This window comes from Eptatretus burgeri, chromosome 8, assembly GCF_056783735.1.
Source record: "Eptatretus burgeri isolate ZD-2024b chromosome 8, Ebu_testis_v1, whole genome shotgun sequence".
NCBI lineage: Eukaryota > Metazoa > Chordata > Myxini > Myxiniformes > Myxinidae > Eptatretus > Eptatretus burgeri.
The window spans coordinates 55,901,259-55,907,258 of NC_140968.1; positions in this window are offsets into that span (position 1 = coordinate 55,901,259).

The window sequence follows — 6,000 nt, forward strand, 5'->3', positions numbered from 1 at the left end:
CTCTCTTCCCCCACCCCCAAACCACCCTGGACAGACATACACAGAGACCTGAATAATTCCTTCCGTTTATGGAATGATTTGATTGCCATTCCCATCATAAGATGCCAATCACCCATCATCGAGGGATCAACCCTTTGTTGCGTGGATGGCAATGACCCAAAAGGGGCAAAACCACAATCAAGTGGTTAGCGACCACACTGGAATCAGCTCCAAGGATAGCCGTGCTTTCAAGCACTGTCTTTCACAATCTTATGGCGAGCATTTCAGACCATGTTCCTTCAGTCCATGTTCCAGTCGGGGTCTAATACCTCATCAGTTATAAAAGCAGGATTATTACCAATTTAGCTTTCCAGGGAAACCAATTTAAAGCCACATTTCTGAGTGGAAAAATGGTGGTAACATGAGTTGCACGCTGTCTCTTAACAAACAAAGAAATGAGAAGAAAATGTCGTGCAGAGCTCGATACTTGCAAAATCCATAAAACAAATTTGACCTAAAAAAATAATTCGCTGGTTAAATTCAATCACCAAATATGCAACTTCTCTTCAAATTTCAAGTCAATCGGATGAAAATTGACAATTTTAGAAATTCCGCCGATGTTGTCCTTTTGGCCTATGTTAACCTCAAAAAAATTGGTGGTTGAATTCAGTGAGCGGGTATACAAATCCTCTTCACATTTCAAGTCAATAGCATAAAAATTGATGATTTTATAAATACCACCTAAGTTTTTGGCCTTTTGACCTCAAACAAGAGGCTTCTTTCTTATGACAAACTCTACCATGTGGTGAAGTTTTGTGAAGATCGGTTTAGAATTGTGACCTGTAGGTGATAAACAGACAGATAGACAGACAGACAGACAGAAAAACAGACAGGCAGAATAACAAAATCCACTGACCAATATATATTTGAACAATCTTCGAATTTACAAGTAATAATATATTCACACAAGGCTATCGGTTTGGATTTTGGCACACGTGATTCGGTTCATGGTTTGGCGCACGTGGATGACTGATTGGCTCTCGCTTCTACCAGTTCATATAAGCGAAGTTCCCTGGACCAGATTCTTTTTGTTTTACTGTTTTTTTTTTTATATGCCTCTCCTGACGAAGTCGCCGGTGGCATTATGTTTTCGTTATTCCTGTTTTGCTGTTCGTGTTTATCATCAAATTTTCTGTCCCACACCTTATCCTGCTATGTGGAATTGTTTAATTTGTGTTCTGTCTGAAGTCGGGCCTACTGGTGATAGTCCAGTGTGCTTCCATTCCTTTTTTGCCTCGTTTTCACTCCTTTAATTATTCAATGTATTGTTACCTCTGATCCCTCAGCTGAATCTATTTATGCCCCTCCCTCAAAATACAAACAACATATCTCCCCTTCTTCATCAGAACCCCCCCCTCCCCAACCCCACAACAACAAAAAAAAAACCTGCAACAACAACATTGGAAAAAAATTCCAAACTTCAATCTCACTGCTCAGTTACTCATTTCCCTATCCCTTCTTTTTATAATTCTGAAACTGAATATTCACTAAACAAGTAACAACAGACATAAAACGTCAAAGTACCCGTTGTTTTAGTAATTTTGCTGTCCGGAGTTAATGGGCAACTCATATTTATGTACAACTAAAATGGCCATCAGTCTAACAGTGGGCCATCTTTTATCAGATCACAAAACAAAGTAATGGTCACGTGTACGCCATCATGAACTGTGCTCGTGCCAAGATTGAACAAAATCAGTTAAGACAACTCTGAGAAATGGTTTGGGACACACTTACGTAGCAAAATGGCCGCCAGTCTTCCATCTTGGATCTGATATCAAAAAGAAATGAAGTGAATATGTAAGTCTTTATTATTTATCTATTTGCCAAGTTTGAACAACATCAGTAAATGCATGTCCGAGAAATGGTTGCGAGGACGTGTTCAACATCGGGAGGGGGGGGGGTTATTTTTGTCAACCAAATGTCAACAACGTAGATGAGATCTCGCTCGCCAAAAATATGGACCAACTTCTATCCTCTCATCCAAACTTTCTCTCTTTAGTACAGGCATTTTAGCATAAATATTTGGTCAACCTCCCACAAATTGCAACAAAAGCAAACTCAACAGATTTTGATTCCTGGATATGTCCTCAGTGACAGAAAAAAAGTTCGAAGGGATCCTTCCGGGGGGGAAAGTCCTGAAATCATGGAAATCCAATATGGCTGCCACCCGGCTTCGGGGAAAATGAGAAAATTGTAAAGATTGATATTTTAATATGTAAATATATGTTTTTCTGCATTCTAATTGTTTCTAGTTATGGACAGTGTATTGATATACAAGAATAATTATAAAAATGTGAAATGTATTGAGGGTAAAATAAAAAAAATTAGAGCTGTTTAGTCCAGAAATGTCAATTTTTTGTCTCAAAATTTTTTTTACTTGATACTGATTTTGGCTCCTGGACAAAAAAAAAGAAACGTTGAAGACACAAGATGAAAGCAAGTCTATGGCAATACAATATAATTATGTAAATCATTGAAACATGAAAAATTCACAATTCCACTCGGGGCAATCACATCTGCCTGACAAAGGTTTCGAAATGAAAATGAAAATTCGCATTAAACTCAGAAACTACAACCATTATAAACTTACTATACATGTTGAGAAAAATCAAGTATATTAAAGTTAGAACTCGACAATGTCGTCATCATCCTCATCATTGTCACATGGAGTGTTTGTGCAGCCAGAGCCCCTGCAGTTTCCACAAGCTGGAGTGCACTCAATGTTGTGCTTCTTGCATGTGCATCTCATGGTGCTACATTCAGCCTGGCAGTTGCACCTAATGACACGTAACATCTTTTCAGGAGCTGGAGCTATTGATGTCTGAAGTGGCACAAAACCCTCATCACACTTCTGCCAACCCCAGTTTGTGGAAGAAGTATGCAAGTCTGATGTCTTGAAACGAATCAAAAACCACCTTCAGAAGCATGCCAAGTCTGAAATGATATCTTCTAGAACTTCAGCACTCTGGGTTCAGTATATGGACATGCTAGACATTCTACGCAAATACATCCAGGTAGAGCGCACTGGGAACTGGGCACTACATCTACAGGCCATCCAGGAAATGCTGCCTTACTGGCAGCCTCGGGCCACAACCTGTATGCCAAATCTGCGAGGGTGTATCTGCAGCAGATGTCCAACCTCAAAACTCAACATCCCAATGTCCAACAACGTTTTGATGAGGGGTTCCATGTCGTTCGACGAAGTGATCACCTGTGGGCAGGTCTTTCATCTGACCTGATCATCGAACAAGTTTTGATGAGAAGTTTGAAGACCAGCGGGGGGCTCACATGAGGGCGAGGAATGACAGAGCAACAACGGCTGGTATGGCTACTATCAATGCCTGCCTGTGCAGAAATAAACCAGGCAATGCAGGAGCTCACCCCCTCACAGGTTTCTTGCACATAGGCCTCCTTGTCCACCCTTAGCACACGTACAGTTTTACGCCTCAGCTGCCTGAGCAGCTCAGCTCTGCCTTTCCGCTTCGCCTGTGACTGGGCAATGGTATCCAGTGTCCCTTGAGAGGCGACTGACAGCTTCTGCAGGAGGGAAAATATTCACGCCGACAGACCGCCGATGAGTGAGGAAGTGTCGTCGGATTTTCCTTTTTGACAAAATGACTGAAAAACTTGAACAACGCTACTGCATCAAATTTTGTGCAAAGCTTGGTGATGCCCAAGTGGAAACGATCCGCAAGATTCAACAGGCCTTCGGGAATGAAGCATTGGGCACCACACGGATAAAAGAGTGGTACAACCGCTTCAAAGATGATCGCACATCAGTGGAAAGTGAAGCACGTTCTGCAAGGCCCTCAACATCCTGAAATGAGATCGTCATTGACTAAGTGAGGACCCTGCTGAGGCAGGATCGTCGAATCACGATCAGAGAACTTGCAGACAAGGCAGGCGTCAGCATTGGATCCTTTCATTCCATTTTGACTGAGGATTTGTGCTGAAGGAGAATCTCAGCGAAGTTCGTGCCAAAGCTGCTAACGATTGAGCAGAAGCAACTCCATTTGGAGATCGCACAGGACATGCTGGAGACTGTGAACAGCGATCCCAACTTCTTCAACACAATGAACGCTGGCGAAGAGACCACAGTGATCCGTCATTTTGTCAAAAACGAAAATTCGACGGTGCTCACTTACACTTCCTCACTCATTGGCAGTCTGTCGGCGACTGACAGCTTCTGCAGGCGGGAAAAATATTCACACATACGGATTAGGATCGCCTACATATCTGCACCAAACCACGCCTCCCTTGCTTCATTTGTTTACGCACGAAAAATTAAGGTTGGATACTTTTTGAACACACCTCGTATATATTTTTGATATATATATATATTTTTGATATATATATATATTTTTGATATATATATATATATATATATATATATATATATATATATATATATATATATATATATATATATATATGTTTGTCGTAAGGAAGAAGCCTATTGTTTTTGAGGTCAAAAGGTCAACAACTCACGTGGTATTTCTAAAATCGTCAATGTTCATCCAATTGACTTGAAATTTGAAGAGGATTTATATTTCAGGTCACTGAATTGAACCTGCCAATTATTTTTGAGGTCAACATAGGCACAAGGTCAACAACTCACTTGGTATTTCTAAAATCCACAATTTTCATCCCATTGACTTCAAATTTGAAGAGGATTTGCACATCAGGTAACTGAATTCAACCACCAATTATTTTTGAGGGCAACTTTGTTTTCTGTATTTTGCAAGTATCGTGCAATGCATGACATCTTCTTCTTGTTTGTCTGTTTGTTTGTGTGCAGGATATCTCAAAAAGTTGTGGACAGATCCGGTGAAATTTTGTCAACAGTTTGGGTGTGTGACATGTACGAACTGATTAGATTTTGGTAAGATCCAGATCCGGATCCGGATCCAACTATAATACTATAATTTTTTTAAGTGATTCTTCACCATATATATATATATATATATATATATATATATATATATATATATATATATATATATATATATATATATATATATATATATATATATATATATATCATGATATATATTTATATATCACCATATAGCATGATATTTCAAAAAGTTGTTGACTGATTCGGATGAAAGTTGGTGCACATGTTGGGTGTGTAACAAGGAAGAAATGTTTCAATTTTGGTGAAGATCCGAATCCAGATCTGGATACGATAATTATTTCATTTTTAAAATGATTCTTCACCAGTGAGAGATAGGGCCAAAAACGATATAGTACTGTATAGCATGATGTTTCAAAAATGTATATGTTCTCGTGGATCAGGCATTACTTGGTGGAGGTATGCGCTGTACCGAGTGCCCTTCTAGTTTCATTATGAGATATTTGTGCTATATTAAACACATTTAACCCTCAGTACCCCTGGATGTCTGGGCTGCGCTTGTCCCTTTCTCAGTAAGGTTGATTTGCACATGTACAGGTGTGCCTTTCTCAACCTAGACAAGTGGCAGAGACAGATACAATAGTTCTTTTGCTGTGCAGGAACCCTCTTAGCGGAAGGGCTCGGAATGCAAGCCCTAGACTTAAATCTGGACACTGCAGGGAAGACACATTTTTCATCATCAAACTTGGCTGCAGCCAATTTCCCCTGCATAAGGCTAAATATTTCAATCCTGGCTCCACAATGCCATTGTCGAAAATTATAGCTTCACTTTTGTGTGACTTGAGCTTTGTCAAATTGTGAACAAAGACGGGTCCTCTCTGTGTGTGAGGGTGTTTGTGGCCTGTGCTCAAACGTTAAACTGTGCATGATTATCCAATAGCTGAGGTTAATTGATTCGATGAGAGGTGATTGATTTCTCCTGCCGATTGCGAGTGAGATGTGTAATTTGGACTTTGAGAATTATAATGCGGAAGCTCGGCTGGCTTGTTCCTGGAATTGCTTAAACACATCATTAGCGGTGATCCAAAGTAACAAAATTAATAATT